This window comes from Nerophis ophidion, linkage group LG25, assembly GCF_033978795.1.
Source record: "Nerophis ophidion isolate RoL-2023_Sa linkage group LG25, RoL_Noph_v1.0, whole genome shotgun sequence".
Lineage (NCBI taxonomy): Eukaryota > Metazoa > Chordata > Actinopteri > Syngnathiformes > Syngnathidae > Nerophis > Nerophis ophidion.
Genome location: NC_084635.1, coordinates 17,010,499 through 17,026,819, shown reverse-complemented (window position 1 = coordinate 17,026,819; position 16,321 = coordinate 17,010,499). Strand labels below are relative to the sequence as shown.

Genomic DNA, 16,321 nt, shown 5'->3' with positions numbered 1-16,321 from the left:
AATGAGCACACACAAAAATGCACCAATCGAAATTGCTTTAATCAGCCCCTTAAGTCATCCGGAAGCTATAAAATTATATTGCTGAATTAACCATATGTATATTATTTTATTTTTGACAGTCCATTTTTGTTGACACACACTTTTAAGACTTAGACTTATTATTATTGTCATTCAAATTTGAACTTTACAGCACAGATAAGAACAAAATTTCGTTACGTAAGCTCATGGTAGTGCAGGATAAAAAAAAGCTGTAAGGCGCATATATAATTAAAGAAATATGTATAAATAATACATAAATATATCCATCCATCCATCCATTTTCTACCGCTTATTCCCTTTTGGGGTTGTGGGGGGCGCTGGCGCCTATCTCAGCTACAATCGGGCGGAAGGCGGGGTACACCCTGGACAAGTCGCCACCTCATCGCAGGGCCAACACAGATAGACAGACAACATTCACACTCACATTCACACACTAGGGCCAATTTAGTGTTGCCAATCAACCTATCCCCAGGTGCATGTCTTTGGAAGTGGGAGGAAGCCGGAGTACCCGGAGGGAACCCACGCATTCACGGGGAGAACATGCAAACTCCACACAGAAAGATCCCGAGCCTGGATTTGAACCCAGGACTGCAGGAACTTCGTATTGTGAGGCAGACGCACTAACCCCTCTGCCACCGTGAAGCCCACATAAATATATATATAAAATAAATACATATATGTAAATAAATACATAGATTACTGTACAGATAAATATATTGCACTTTTTCACGTGTTCACATTTATGGATGTATGTTGTATTGTCTTTTTTATTCCAGCGAGTTAATCCATTTTGGGGGGAGTTGAGGGGATAATTTAATTATGATGCGTGGAGTATTTTAAGTATTTAAGACGAAGAATTCTCTATCCAGCTGTTTTTGCACCACAATCTTCTACTTTTTATCAGCCCTGTGCTGTGTCAGTTGCACATACGTTTCAGATGCAAAATAGCGCTTGCAGAACAGTTTTCGCATTGATTAATCACATTGGGTGTGCTGAATAATTATATTAGCATCTCCTCCTCCCGGGATTGTGGGCCGCTGACAATTAGCATACAGTCTTGCATATTCTTCAGCTCATTTTTTTGCTCATTTGAAGGGGTCATATTTTGCTTTTATTTCTACATTCAAAACACTTTCTTGTGGTGTGCATACCAAGAAATGGTGGTGCTTTGGTCAAAAGTTTGCATGGATTTATTTTTTTACTTACCATCTTTGAACCGCTTTCTTATTGTCTCTGCGCTGTTTTGTGGGTGGTCTTAAAGGCCTACTGAAATTAGGTTTTCTTATTTAAACGGGGATAGCAGGTCCATTATATGTGTCTTACTTGATCCTTTCCCAATATTGCCATATTTTTGCTGAAAGGATTTAGTAGAGAACATCGACGATAAAGTTTGCGACTTTTGATCGCTAATAAAAAAGCCTTGCTTGTACCGGAAGTAGCAGACGATGTGCGCGTAACGTCACGTGTTGTAGGGCTCCTCACATCCTCACATTGTTTACAATCATGGCCACCAGCAGCAAGAGCGATTCGGACCGAGAAAGCGACAATTTCCCCATTAATTTGAGCGAGGATGAAAGATTCGTGGATGAGGATAATGACAATGAAGGACTAGAAAAAAAAAAAAACAGGGCAGTGAGAGCGATTCACATGTTATTAGACACATTTACTAGGATAATTCTGGAAAATCCCTTATTTGCTTATTGTGTTACTAGTGTTTTAGTGAGATTATATAGTACCTGAAAGTCGGAGGAGTGTGGCCACGGGTGTGGTGATTGCCAGTGTCTTTGAGGGAAGCCACGCAGCTGCAGCAGGACGCAAGCTCCGCTGATGTCTACGGTAAGAGCCGATTTATTACCACCATTTTCTCACCGAAACCTGCCGGTTGACATGTAGTCGGGATCCATGTTCGCTTGACCGCTCTGTTCCATAGTAAAGCTTCACCTTCAGGAATTTTAAACAAGGAAACACCGGCTGTGTTTGTGTGACTAAAGGCAGCTGCAGTGCACCGCTTCCCACCTCCATCTTTCTACTTTGAATTCTCCATTATTAATTGAACAAATTGCAAAAGATTCAGGAACACAGATGTCCAGAATACTGTGTAATTATGCGATTAAAGCAGACTACTTATAGCTTGGATCGGGCTGGAAAAAAATGTCCGCTACAACCCGTGACGTCACACGCACGCGTCATCATACGCATCATCATTCCGCGACACGTTTTCAACAGGATACCTCGTGGCAAATTTAAAATTGCAATTTAGTAAACTAAACTGGCCGTATTGGCCTGTGTTGCAATGTTAATATTTCATCATTGATATATAAACTATCAAACTGCGTGGTCGGTAGTAGTGGGTTTCAGTAGGCCTTTAAATTACCTGACAAAGTCCTTTTCCAGCCCAAGTTCCTTTCGACTGTGTCTACACCCCGTCAGCCATGTTTTAGTTATTTGGCTTCCATATCATGTCTACTCACTGATATGAGATACAACAATACGCTATTTTTCTATTAGAAATGGTAACTATGGAGGATTTTTCGGTGGCAGAGGGGTTAGTGCGTCTGCCTCACAATACGAAGTTCCTGCAGTCCTGGGTTCAAATCCAGGCTCGGGATCTTTCTGTGTGGAGTTTGCATGTTCTCCCCGTGAATGCGTGGGTTCCCTCCGGGTACTCCGGCTTCCTCCCACTTCCAAAGACATGCACCTGGGGATAGGTTGATTGGCAACACTAAATTGGCCCTAGTGTGTGAATGTGAGTGTGAATGTTGTCTGTCTATCTGTGTTGGCCCTGCGATGAGGTGGCGACTTGTCCAGGGTGTACCCTGCCTTCCGCCCGATTGTAGCTGAGATAGGCGCCAGCGCCCCCCGCGACCCCGAAAGGGAATAAGCGGTAGAAAATGGATGGATGCATGTATATGCACAAGCCAGTCTGCCTGACAACAAGAGGATAGAGAAAAATAAGGAACTTATTGACTATCAATAAACCGCTACCATATATAGAGATATCCGCTGTCATAATGTAGGCAAAATATGTAATCAAAGTGTCACATTCCAGATAACTTTTTTGAGGGAAGTTAGGAAGAATGCAAAATTGTTTAGTAATTATTTTTCATCATGGACATATAGGGATCTCAAATATTCAAACATGTGAAAGTATTGGTTTTGCATAATAGGGCCCCTTTTGAGAGACACAATCCTCTGCTCATGACCTTTGTTGCATGTGCTATCAGGTTTGCATAATTAGTAAACGCAAACCTTTAGTACAGTGGTTCTCAAATGGGGGTATGCGTACCCCTGGGGGTACTTGAAGGTATGCCAAGGGGTACGTGAAAAAAAAAATGTTTATATTCTAAAAATAGCAACAATTCAAAAATCCTTTATAAATATATTTATTGAATAATACTTCAACAAAATATGAATGTAAGTTCATAAAATGTGAAAAAAAATGCAACAATGCTATAATCAGTGTTGATAGCTAGATTTGTTTGTGGACATGTTCCATAAATATTGATATTAAAGATTTGTTTTTTAGTGAAGAAATGTTTAGAATTAAGTTCATGAATCCAGATGGATCTCTATTACAATCCCCAAAGAGGACACTTTAAGTTGATGGCTACTTCTATGTGTAGAAATCTTTATATATAATTGAATCACTTGTTTATTTTTCAACAAGTTTTTAGTTATTTTTACCGGTATATCTTTTTTCCCCAAATAGTTCAAGAAAGACCACTACAAATGAGTGAAGTGAATTGAAGTGAATTATATTTATATAGCGCTTTTACCTCAAGTGACTCAAAGCGCTTTACATAGTGAAACCCAATATCTAATTTACAATTAAAACAGTGTGGGAGGCACTGGGAGCAGGTGGGTAAAGTGTCTTGCCCAAGGACACAACAGTATTGACTAGGATGGCGGAAGCGGGGATTGAACCTGCAACCCTAAAGTTGCTGACACAGCCGCTCTACCAACCGAGCTATACGAAATGAGCTATATCAGATGAGCAATATTTTGCACTGTGTTCCGATGTAATAAATCAGAAACTGATGGCATAATTATGTATTTTTTTTCTTTATCTCTTTTTCCATCCATCCATCCATTTTCTACCGATTATTCCCTTTTGGGGTCGCGGGTGGCGTTGGCACCTATCTCAGTGCTTTGCTCTGATTAGGGGTACTTGGATAAAAAAAAATTCACAGGGGGTACATCACTGAAAAAAGGTTGAGAACCACTGCTTTGGTAGAGCAGGCCCGAGTTGTGTATTCATTAACCCAAGTAACAAAATAATTACAGTTGTGGTCAAAAGTTTACATACACTTGTAAAGAACATAATGTCATGGCTGTCTTGAGTTTCCAATCATTTCTACAACTCTTATTTTTTTGTGATAAAGTGATTGGAGCAGATACTTGTCGGTCACAAAAAAACATTCATGAAGTTTAGTTCTGTTATGAATTTATTATGGGTCTACTGAAAATGTGACCTAATCTGCTGGGTCAAAAGTATACATACAGCAATGTTAATATTTGGTTACATGTCCCTTGGCAAGTTTCACTGCAATAAGGCCATTTTGGTAGCCATCCACAAGCTTCTGGTTGAATTTTTTTCTTGACTTGTTCACTGCTCGCTGTACATGTACTACGAAGTCAGACCTACACTATTTAAATGTCCATTTCTCAGATTATATACCAGTAATTGTTGATGACCGAAGTGCTGATATCAACCAACACCCTCCACATCCCACCCCTCGGATTGTATATAATGTAAATAATTCAATGTATATACTCTGATGGTTAACTTGTGTGATGATTGTATATTAACGTGGACCCAAACTTAAACAAGTTGAAAAACTTATTTGGGTGTTACCATTTAGTGGGGTCAATTGTACGGAATATGAACTGAACTGTGCAATCTACTAATAACAATCTACTAATAAAAGTCTCAATCAATCAAAAAAACCAGACTGTGTATCTCTAGCTTTAGTATTATGCAACTATACTTTTGGTGAAATTGCAAAGTTCTTTGTCAAGCGTCTTATAATTTACTGCTGTTATGTGGAAATAACCTGAATGAACTTTTTCGTTGTTTGGAAAGATGTCACAGAGGTTTTTCCAAAAAACCTTGAGAGTAATATAAGGTCCACTTCAGTAGTAATTCATTAAATTAACACAATGTTAATGAATCAGACCAAAGTGCTTAGAATAGTTAATTAATTCCATTTTGACATTGACGGACAAAAGCAAATGACAAATTTAACAGAAGTGTCTGTCTGTCTGGCTTTTTGCATTATGCACCATTTAGCATATTTTATGAGACTTTTATGAATGACAAATGATTATTTGTTAAAGTTAGAATAATATAAGACATTTGCTGAGGGTCACTGTGTAAAGGCAAATTTATTGTGGAGGTGTTTTGCATATCGAGGGATCAACTTTTAAATAAAAGTTTTTTACACTACAACAAAACCAATATCTGCATTTTTTGAGAAAACCTTTACATGGTAATATTTATCCATAAATATTAACTGTATATACAGTGCATCTGGAAAGTATTCACAGCGCTTCACTTTTTCCCCATTTTGTTGTTATGCCTTATGCCAATATTGAATACATTAATTTTCATTATGAATACGCTTGTTTGCCTGCCAAGTGCTTAAGTCAGTGCAGAGTTTGCTCTCGTAAGTGACATCATGTGCAACAAAATTATTGAAATGTGCTGTCGTTTGTTTTTACGTAAATCTGTACCTGTTTGTACCGATGGAATATGGTTGTTTCCTATAAAAGTACAGACATGGGAAATTTCCCTAAAAAAGCAGATATACGCGCATTTAAAGTTAAATTTTTGTGTGATATAACTTTTTTTTTTTTTTTTTTATAAATAGCAATAATTGAGGTCTGAATAAAATTTGTTGAACGCTCGCCTCAGCCGCAGGTATTTGCTGTTACTCTTGCGTAAACGCCACACTGAGTGAGAGGACGAGGAGACGATCAGAAGCACTGAAAAGCAAACTTGCAAATTAGCTAACCATCTAGCTAGTTTACTTGTTGTCACCTCCATTTGTTCTTAGAGCCACAACGTTGATGGCTGTCGACTTTGGTGCTAATCATTTTTGGGGAATTACAATCTGAACACTCTTAGTTCCGAACCAGCTGCCTACACTATTTCAGCAGGCGAGCTACTTTTCAAATGACCAAGTCGAGGTGAGCTACCTCATCTTCATATATATATATTATGTATATCTATTCTATTTATGTACATATATATTTATAACTGATATGTTTTACTTACTCCTCTCTGAGCTGCAACCTTATCGTGGTAGAGGAGTTTGCGTGTCCCAATGATCCTAGGAGCTATGTTGTCCGGGGGCATAAAGCCCCCTGGTAGGGTCTCCCAAGGCAAACAGGTTCTAGGTGAGGGATCAGACAAAGAGCAGCTCAAAGACCTTTATGAAGAAGAAACATCATGGACCCAGATTTCCCTCGCCCGGACGCGGGTCACCGGGGCCCCCCTCTGGAGCCAGGCCCGGAGGTGGGGCACGATGGCGAGCGCCTGGTGGCCGGGCCTGTTCCCATGGGGCCCGGCCGGGCACAGCCCGAAGAGGCAACGTGGGTCCCCCCTCCAATGGGCTCACCACCCATAGCAGGGGCCATAGAGGTCGGGTGCATTGTGAGCTGGGCGACAGCCGAAGGCAGGGCACTTGGCGGTCCGATCCTCGGCTACAGAAGCTAGCTCTTGGGACGTGGAACGTCACGTCACTGGGGGGGAAAGAGCCTGTGCTAGTGCGCGAAGTCGAGAAATTCCGGCTGGATATAGTCGGACTCACTTCGACGCACAGCAAGGGCTCTGGAACCACTTCTCTCGAGAGGGATTGGACCCTCTTCCACTCTGGCGTTGCCGGCAGTGAGAGGCGACGGGCTGGGGTGGCAATTCTTGTTTCCCCCCGGCTCAAAGCCTGTACGTTGGAATTCAACCCGGTGGACGAAAGGGTAGCCTCCCTCCGCCTTCGGGTGGGGGGACGGGTCCTGACTGTTGTTTGTGCTTATGCACCAAACAGCAGTTCAGAGTACCCACCCTTTTTGGGAACGCTCGAGGGAGTACTGGAAAGTGCTCCCCCGGGTGATTCCCTTGTCCTACTGGGAGACTTCAACGCTCACGTTGGCAACGACAGTGAAACCTGGAGAGGCGTGATTGGGAAGAATGGCCGCCCGGATCTGAACCCGAGTGGTGTGTTGTTATTGGACTTTTGTGCTCGTCACAGTTTGTCCATAACAAACACCATGTTCAAACATAAGGGTGTCCATATGTGCACTTGGCACCAGGACACCCTAGGCCGCAGTTCCATGATCGACTTTGTAGTTGTGTCATCGGATTTGCGGCCTCATGTTATGGACACTCGGGTGAAGAGAGGGGCGGAGCTTTCTACCGATCACCACCTGGTGGTGAGTTGGCTGCGATGGTGGGGGAGGATGCCGGACAGACCTGGGAGGCCCAAACGCATTGTGAGGGTCTGCTGGGAACGTCTGGCAGAGTCTCCTGTCAGACAAAGTTTCAATTCCCACCTCCGGAAGAACTTTGAACATGTCACGAGGGAGGTGCTGGACATTGAGTCCGAGTGGACCATGTTCCGCACCTCTATTGTCGAGGCGGCAGATCGGAGCTGTGGCCGCAAGGTAGTTGGTGCCTGTCGTGGCGGCAATCCTAAAACCCCTTGGTGGACACCAGCGGTGAGGGATGCCGTCAAGCTGAAGAAGGAGTCCTATCGGGTCCTTTTGGCTCATAGGACTCCGGAGGCAGTGGACAGGTACCGACAGGCCAAGCGGTGTGCAGCTTCAGCGGTCGCGGAGGCAAAAACTCGGACATGGGAAGAGTTCGGGGAAGCCATGGAAAACGACTTCCGGACGGCTTCGAAGCGATTCTGGACCACCGCCCGCCGCCTCAGGAAGGGGAAGCAGTGCACTATCAACACCGTGTATGGTGCGGATGGTGTTCTGCTGACCTCGACTGCGGATGTTGTGGATAGGTGGAAGGAATACTTCGAAGACCTCCTCAATCCCACCAACACGTCTTCCTATGAGGAAGCAGTGCCTGGGGAATCTGTGGTGGTCTCTCCTATTTCTGGGGCTGAGGTCGCTGAGGTAGTTAAAAAGCTCCTCGGTGGCAAGGCCCCAGGGGTGGACGAGATCCGCCCGGAGTTCCTTAAGGCTCTGGATGCTGTGGGGCTGTCTTGGTTGACAAGACTTTGCAGCATCGCGTGGACATCGGGGGCGGTACCTCTGGATTGGCAGACCGGGGTGGTGGTTCCTCTCTTTAAGAAGGGGGACCGGAGGGTGTGTTCCAACTATCGTGGGATCACACTCCTCAGCCTTCCCGGTAAGGTTTATTCAGGTGTACTGGAGAGGAGGCTACGTCGGATAGTCGAACCTCGGATTCAGGAGGAACAGTGTGGTTTTCGTCCTGGTCGTGGAACTGTGGACCAGCTCTATACTCTCGGCAGGGTTCTTGAGGGTGCATGGGAGTTTGCCCAACCAGTCTACATGTGCTTTGTGGACTTGGAGAAGGCATTCGACCGTGTCCCTCGGGAAGTCCTGTGGGGAGTGCTCAGAGAGTATGGGGTATCGGACTGTCTTATTGTGGCAGTCCGCTCCCTGTACGATCAGTGCCAGAGCTTGGTCCGCATTGCCGGCAGTAAGTCGAACACATTTCCAGTGAGGGTTGGACTCCGCCAAGGCTGTCCTTTGTCACCGATTCTGTTCATAACTTTTATGGACAGAATTTCTAGGCGCAGTCAAGGCGTTGAGGGGTTCCGGTTTGGTGACCGCAGGATCAGGTCTCTGCTTTTTGCAGATGATGTGGTCCTGATGGCTTCATCTGACCGGGATCTTCAACTCTCGCTGGATCGTTTCGCAGCCGAGTGTGAAGCGACCGGAATGAGAATCAGCACCTCCAAGTCCGAGTCCATGGTTCTCGCCCGGAAAAGGGTGGAGTGCCATCTCCGGGTTGGGGAGGAGACCCTGCCCCAAGTGGAGGAGTTCAAGTACCTAGGAGTCTTGTTCACGAGTGAGGGAAGAGTGGATCGTGAGATCGACAGGCGGATTGGTGCGGCGTCTTCAGTAATGCGGACGTTGTACCGGTCCGTTGTGGTGAAGAAGGAGCTGAGCCGGAAGGCAAAGCTCTCAATTTACCGGTCGATCTACGTTCCCATCCTCACCTATGGTCATGAGCTTTGGGTCATGACCGAAAGGATAAGATCACGGGTACAAGTGGCCGAAATGAGTTTCCTCCGCCGTGTGGCGGGGCTCTCCCTTAGAGATAGGGTGAGAAGCTCTGCCATCCGGGAGGAACTCAAAGTAAAGCCGCTGCTCCTTCACATCGAGAGGAGCCAGATGAGGTGGTTCGGGCATCTGGTCAGGATGCCACCCGAACGCCTCCCTAGGGAGGTATTTAGGGCACGTCCAACCGGTAGGAGGCCACGGGGAAGACCTAGGACACGTTGGGAAGACTATGTCTCCCGGCTGGCCTGGGAACGCCTCGGGATCCCCCGGGAAGAGCTAGACGAAGTGGCTGGGGAGAGGGAAGTCTGGGTTTCCCTGCTTAGGCTGTTGCCCCCGCGACCCGACCTCGGATAAGCGGAAGATGATGGATGGATGTTTTACTTATGAAAAACATGTTTTTTGTTAACATGTTAAAAGTGTTTAGAATAGAATAGAATGGACTTTATTGCCATTATATTTGTATATAACGAGATTAAGGACTCCAACTTAAGGTGCGGTAGTGGGAACAAATATGGGGTAAAAATAAATAACATAAGAGGTAATAAAGGAAAAACTAACAATTGAAATAAACAGACGACTATCCAATACAAATAATAAGCAATCCTGTACAATATACAAAACACTATAAGACTACAAAATACTGTACAATATACTGAACAAGACAAGAGTACCGAAGTAATAAATAACAATCAGTGTCGGACGTATTGCACTCGAAGGGTAGTATTGCACAGTAGGGTATTAGGGCAGGATATTGTATAGGGTTGAATTATTATTATTATAAGTTAGAGTTCAACATGGTGACAGCTCTGGGAAAGAAGCTGTCTCTGAGCCTGTTTGTTCTGGCTCTGATGCACCTGTAGCGCCTGCCCGTTGGTAGCACGTCGAACAGGTGGAAACCAGGGTGTGTGCTGTCTTTGGTAAAGCTTTTTGCTCTGTTGAGGCAACGGGAGTTGTATAAACCTTTAGGGAGGGGAGGGGGAAGCCGATGATTTTTTGTGCAGACTGTATGACCCTCTAAGTTGCCTGTTTGTCTGCTTCTGTGCAGCTGGCGTACCACACTGTTATGTAGTACGTCAGCAGGCTCTCAACAGCCGAGCGATAGGAGGTCACCATCAGCCGTCCCTCCAGTTTAATAAAAATACAATTTTGTGATTGTAAGCATAAATAAACTCAAACCATGATTATTATCTTTCATGAAGACAAGAATATAATTAGTGTATTACCTCATTCTTATGACCTGCATTGATTGGAATCAGATAGGATTCACAGTAGTGCTAAAACTTCCACATTTTCGATTTTTTTGTTGAGGAGAAAAAACGTCCTCCTTTTTGTCCAGTACCACACGAAAGTGTTTGGTTTTTGCATCTTATTTGTCCATCTTTCATACTAGTTTTTATACAAATTTACAAAAAATACATTGACGGCAAACTCCGTAGCTTGCTAGCTTGTGCACGATAGCTTTTTAAGACTCCTATTTTGTTAGCGTCGGCAGGATAGAGCAGCATCTTTATTGTGAAGACAGGAACTGTGCGGTCGTTTTTCAGGGTTTTGACAGAAGGTGCGAGAGTCTGTTGAAATAAAAAATGTTTCTCGCCTTCCTGGCAGTGTTTTTTCTTTCGACAAAGCTCACTGCAACTAGCATTGGGTGCCACGAATGTCAATCAAGTGACGAAAGTGACGTCATAGTGAAGATTAATGAGAGCTAATTTTAGGACTATTTTTTAATGCCGGCTGGTGATCGACTGGCAACCTACGCGATCGACCAGTAGCTAGCGATCGACATAATGGGCACTCCGGTTATAAAGTGTTTATTAGTAACCACAGAGAAGTTACATTTTTGACATGATTGATTGCAAACAGAAGTCACAAGACCGGACATATTTTACCCAAGGGGGCTTGCCTGCCGGATAGAGTTGACAAATGGGAAATTGGAATTTTTAGTTCTCTGCATGCGTGGTATAGACTTTTACATGGCCTTTGCAATGATATTTGTGTTAAAAAAACACAAAACATTTTGTAGTACATAACATGGGACATGTAAGTGTCAAAAAGATAGCCAAAAGAGGTTGGTAGATGAGAATATGTCATGATCCGCTGCCCGGATCATGTCTTATTCTGGTTTTGTTCTGCCTTTGTATCGTATTCTGTTGGTGTTTGACTTCCTTAGTTCCTGGTGGGACTTCCTGTTTTTTCTGTTGTCATATTCACGAGTTAGTGTCACCTGCCTCTTGTTTTTGACGCGCACCTGCCTTGTGATTACCACCTTTATTTAAGCCTGCCTTTTCTGTTCATTCGAGCTCGCTTCCTAGTTTCTGTTCCATGCAACAGGTGACGACGCTGATTCCCGAATGTGGTAAAAATTATTTTGGTACTTAGTAGCTTCCACGCTATGCCTCGTGTTTGCTAGCCCCCATGCTACCTCTTTGTTTTGCCTTTTTGTGCCTAGTGAAAGTTTTCTGTTCTTAGTCTGTTTTTTAGTGTTAATAAATCATAATTTCTTACCTTCACGCTGTGTCCAAGTCCGACTGCATATTTGAGAGAATGAACCCGTCCCACGATGCCAGCGAACCGTCACATTAGGAAGCGAGCTCGAATGAACAGAAAAGGCAGGCTTGAATAAAAGTGGTAATCACGAGGCAGATGCGCGTTAAAAACAAGAGGCAGGTGACACTAATGCGTGGCTATGGCAACAGAACAAACAGGAAGTGCCACCTGGAACTAAGGAAGTCAAACACCAACAGAATACAAAGACAGAACAAAACCAGAATAAGACATGATCCGGGGCAGCGGATCATGACGGAATAATTTGAAAAGTTAAATATAATGTAGAAATCCACCCAATTGCAGAAAATGTAGTCTGGATTTTCACATTTTTATTTCAGGGTTTGCGTGGCAGCACAAACGTTCCTCTTTTTGTTTTCAATTTTCATCTTGTTTTCTCAAAGGGTGCTCACATCCCTGAAAGTACAGTTCGGGTGATTCTGTTTTGTTTGGTGTCGTGAGGCAAGATAAACTTGGTAGTTTTTTGGTCAAAGCTAAACGTTTGCTAGTGTTGTTGCTTAGTTACAGTGCGTTCACTGTGATGTGTACCTGGTTTACTAGTTATACATATGAATGGGAATATTCACAGACATGTCCTATTCAAAAGCAAATCATTTAATTTCTAAATGGATAAAAATTAAGATCTAATTGAATGTATTTGTTTATCATGTTACAACACTGTACACCATTTACTTCCCCACTGTGGAAGCTGTGCTTTGCTAGATGGTTTTCACACAAGGCAGTCATTTGCACGAAGCATCTTTTAACAGCAGGAACATTTTGCTATCTGTTATAACGCCAAGGACAGCAACAGTTATGTCCTTAGAGAGCCAGGGGGTGATGTTTTATGTTGTGGGGACACAGCATTGAAAGGTGTAAATGTAGAACTGTTAACGGATAGCAAGTTTGCAGTCTCACACCATAGAAGGCTAAATGGAAACCATGGTCTGACACTCAATGGAAATGTATGTCACAGGACAAATATACTTCTTTAGCAATAGCAGAATACTTTAGGCCAGGGATGTCAAACATGCGACCCGAGGACCGGATCAAACCCTTGAACAGGTTCAATCCTGCCCATAAGATTAGTTTGCTAAGTGTTAAGTTGAGCTGCATTTTTAAATAAAAGAAACTGCTGTGTCCATAGAATGCTGCAATAGCATTTCTGTTTGTCAAGCAAATAGTTTATACTGGGGCGAGCAAGTATACCAAGCAAGAGTTACACGGTACAACTCGGCTGCGACTCCTCCCCCTCGACCCATTTTAAAACAAACAGAGATAAAGTTAAAAAAATGGTAACCCCACTTAAATTGCTTCATGAGACACTACACATTATATACTGTAGTTCTGTAAAAATAATTGTCTTCTGTGGAAATTTACAGAAAGTGAACAGTGTGTGATTTACTGCAATACTGTCAGACTTTTAAATGTTTATTTTTGGTTTGTTGAAATTGTTCACACATGCTCGGCTTTTATTTTTCTATCTATACAGAGTGATGCCTTGTAGTTTCGACCTTAGTTTGTATGGTTTGTTGAGTTGGCACAGGATTAATATGTGGAAATGACAAATCGGGTAGTTGATGCATAGAAGAGTTTTTATTTATGCCTGATTTAGTTTTTTATTCAAACCTAGATGGACTGTGACTTAAAGTTTAATTGATTTGTATATACCGTATTTCCTTGAATAGCCGCCTGGGCGCTAATTAATTTAAAACCTCTTCTCACTCCAGGGCTTATTCAAGGCATGCGGTAAAATTAAACAGGCGCTAATAATTTTAAAACCTCTTCTCACTCCTGCACTTACCAATGGCATGCAGTAAAAAATTGAGTGTGATTAAAAAAAATTATTCTGCGGCCGTGGCCCGGTGGTTGGAGACCAGTGCTCTGAAACATGTCATCGCGCGCACCTTTAAACCATGCTATCTGCATGCATTTCGCTGTTTCGCATACGAGATTGCAATGCATACTTGGTCAACAGCCATACCTTTGACACTGATGGTTGTGATATAAACAACTTTACTAATATAAACAACTTTACTGATATAAACACTCTTACTAATATGCGCCACACTCTGTGAACCCACACCAAACAAGAATGATAAACACATTTTGGGAGAACATCGGCTCTGTAACAAATTATAAACGCAACATAACACTTACCCAGAATGACTATGACTCTTGGCTATATTATACACGCACCCCCAACCCCGCCCACCTCAACCGACGCACGGAGGGGGGGTTTGGTGCTAGCGGGGTTTATAATATAGCCAAGAGCCATATATGCATGGCATTCTGGGTAATTCTTATGTTGCGTTTATAATGTGTTACAGAGCCAATGTTCTCCCGAAATGTGTTTGTCATTCTTGTTTGGTGTGGGTTCACAGAGTGTGGCGCATATTAGTAAGAGTGTTAAAGTTGTTTTGTATCACAACCATCAGTGTGATCTGTATGGCTGTGGAACAAGACCCCCGGTTTTACACACAGTAAAACAAAAAAAAACTCCTCTGCCATTTTGAAAAGGACGACATGGGAAGATTCACTCGTGACGTCACAAATTTGACCCTGCGGTAAAAGTAAGCATGCCTTAATAAATTTGAGGAGCGAATTTGGCCCGGCAGTAACTCAAGGCAGGCGCATTTACATGCCCGGCGGCAATTCAAGGGAATACGGTACACTGAGATTAAGTCTAAATTCATTGTGTTCTCCTAGTGTTTTTGAAACTGCACCAATTTTTTCCTCAAAATTATCAACTAATCTGAAGTGTTTTTTAAGAGGATTATTTGTGATATGTACATTTTCAGAATTTTGCCTGTTCTATTTTGGGCTGAAGTAAAACAAAGAAAACAATCTGAAGTTGTCATAATTGTATTTTTAAGTTATTATGCCATGATTTTACCTGTCTGGCCCATGTAGGAATAGATGCCATGCGGCCCCTGAGCTAAAAATAGTTTGACCCCCCTGCTTTAGGCATTAGTTTATTTGAACTTTCTTTTTGACTGGTTCAGCATTATTTGACAATAATAATTGTCCCTGCTCGCTGTCAATAATGAGATCATCCAAATTATTATTCTGGTAAAGTGAAGGCTGATTTAGTACAGAATTGGTTTTACTCATTTGCAGGAACTTTTTCATCCTCTCCAAAGAAACGGTAGTTTTTCATCCATCCATCCATCTTCTTCCGCTTATCCGAGGTCGGGTCGCGGGGGCAACAGCCTAAGCAGGGAAACCCAGACTTCCCTCTCCCCAGCCACTTCGTCTAGCTCTTCCCGGGGGATCCCGAGGCGTTCCCAGGCCAGCCGGGAGACATAGTCTTCCCAACGTGTCCTGGGTCTTCCCCGTGGCCTCCTACCGGTTGGACGTGCCCTAAACACCTCCCTCGGGAGGCGTTTAGGTGGCATCCTGACCAGATGCCCGAACCACCTCATCTGGCTCCTCTCGATGTGAAGGAGCAGCGGCTTTACTTTGAGTTCCTCCCGGATGGCAGAGCTTCTCAGCCTATCTCTAAGGGAGAGCCCTGCCACACGGTGGAGGAAACTCATTTCGGCCGCTTGTACCTGTGATCTTATCCTTTCGGTCATGACCCAAAGCTCATGACCATAGGTGAGGATGGGAACGTAGATCGGTCGGTAAATTGAGAGCTTTGCCTTCCGGCTCAGCTCCTTCTTCACCACAACGGATCGGTACAACGTCCGCATTACTGAAGACGCTGCACCGATCCGCCTGTCGATCTCACGATCCACTCTTCCCCCACTCGTGAACAAGACTCCTAGGTACTTGAACTCCTCCACTTGGGGCAGGGTCTCCTCCCCAACCCGGAGATGGCATTCCACCCTTTTCCGGGCGAGAACCATGGACTCTGACTTGGATGTGCTGATTCTCATTCCGGTCGCTTCACACTCGGCTGCGAACCGATCCAGTGAGAGCTGAAGATCCCGGTCAGATGAAGCCATCAGGACCACATCATCTGCAAAAAGCAGAGACCTAATCCTGCGGTCACCAAACCGGAACCCCTCAACGCCTTGACTGCGCCTAGAAATTCTGTCCATAAAAGTTATGAACAGAATCGGTGACAAAGGACAGCCTTGGCGGAGTCCAACCCTCACTGGAAATGTGTTCGACTTACTGCCGGCAATGCGGTAGTTTTTCAGTCTACTATTAAACATAAGGCCTAACCTAGGCCTGGGCAATATATCGATTTTATCAATTTAGTAAATTAGCCCCGCTGTCACTTCGGTTGTGTCAGTCATGTCCTTTCTGGCTCAAAGTTGTGTTGCAGCTTTATATTATTGTATTGTGTCGTTTTAATTTTGTATGGCTAAAACTTTTTGCGTTGTAATTGACAAAATTGTCTTATGGTGTTTGCATTTGCTATGACCTTCTTTGGCACCAGAGGTATTCGTCATTTTGGTTTTGATGACACTGCAGACAGATTTGAACGTTTAATGTTCTTATGTGCTAAACTTCATAAAAAGTATCTTGT

General features: G+C 43.6%; 1 protein-coding gene across 2 annotated transcripts in view; it reads left to right on the top strand.

The window, feature by feature from the left end:
- Positions 1-16,321, top strand: part of map2k5 (mitogen-activated protein kinase kinase 5) — a 151,652-nt gene that overhangs the window by 111,802 nt on the left and 23,529 nt on the right. The window lies entirely within an intron of this gene.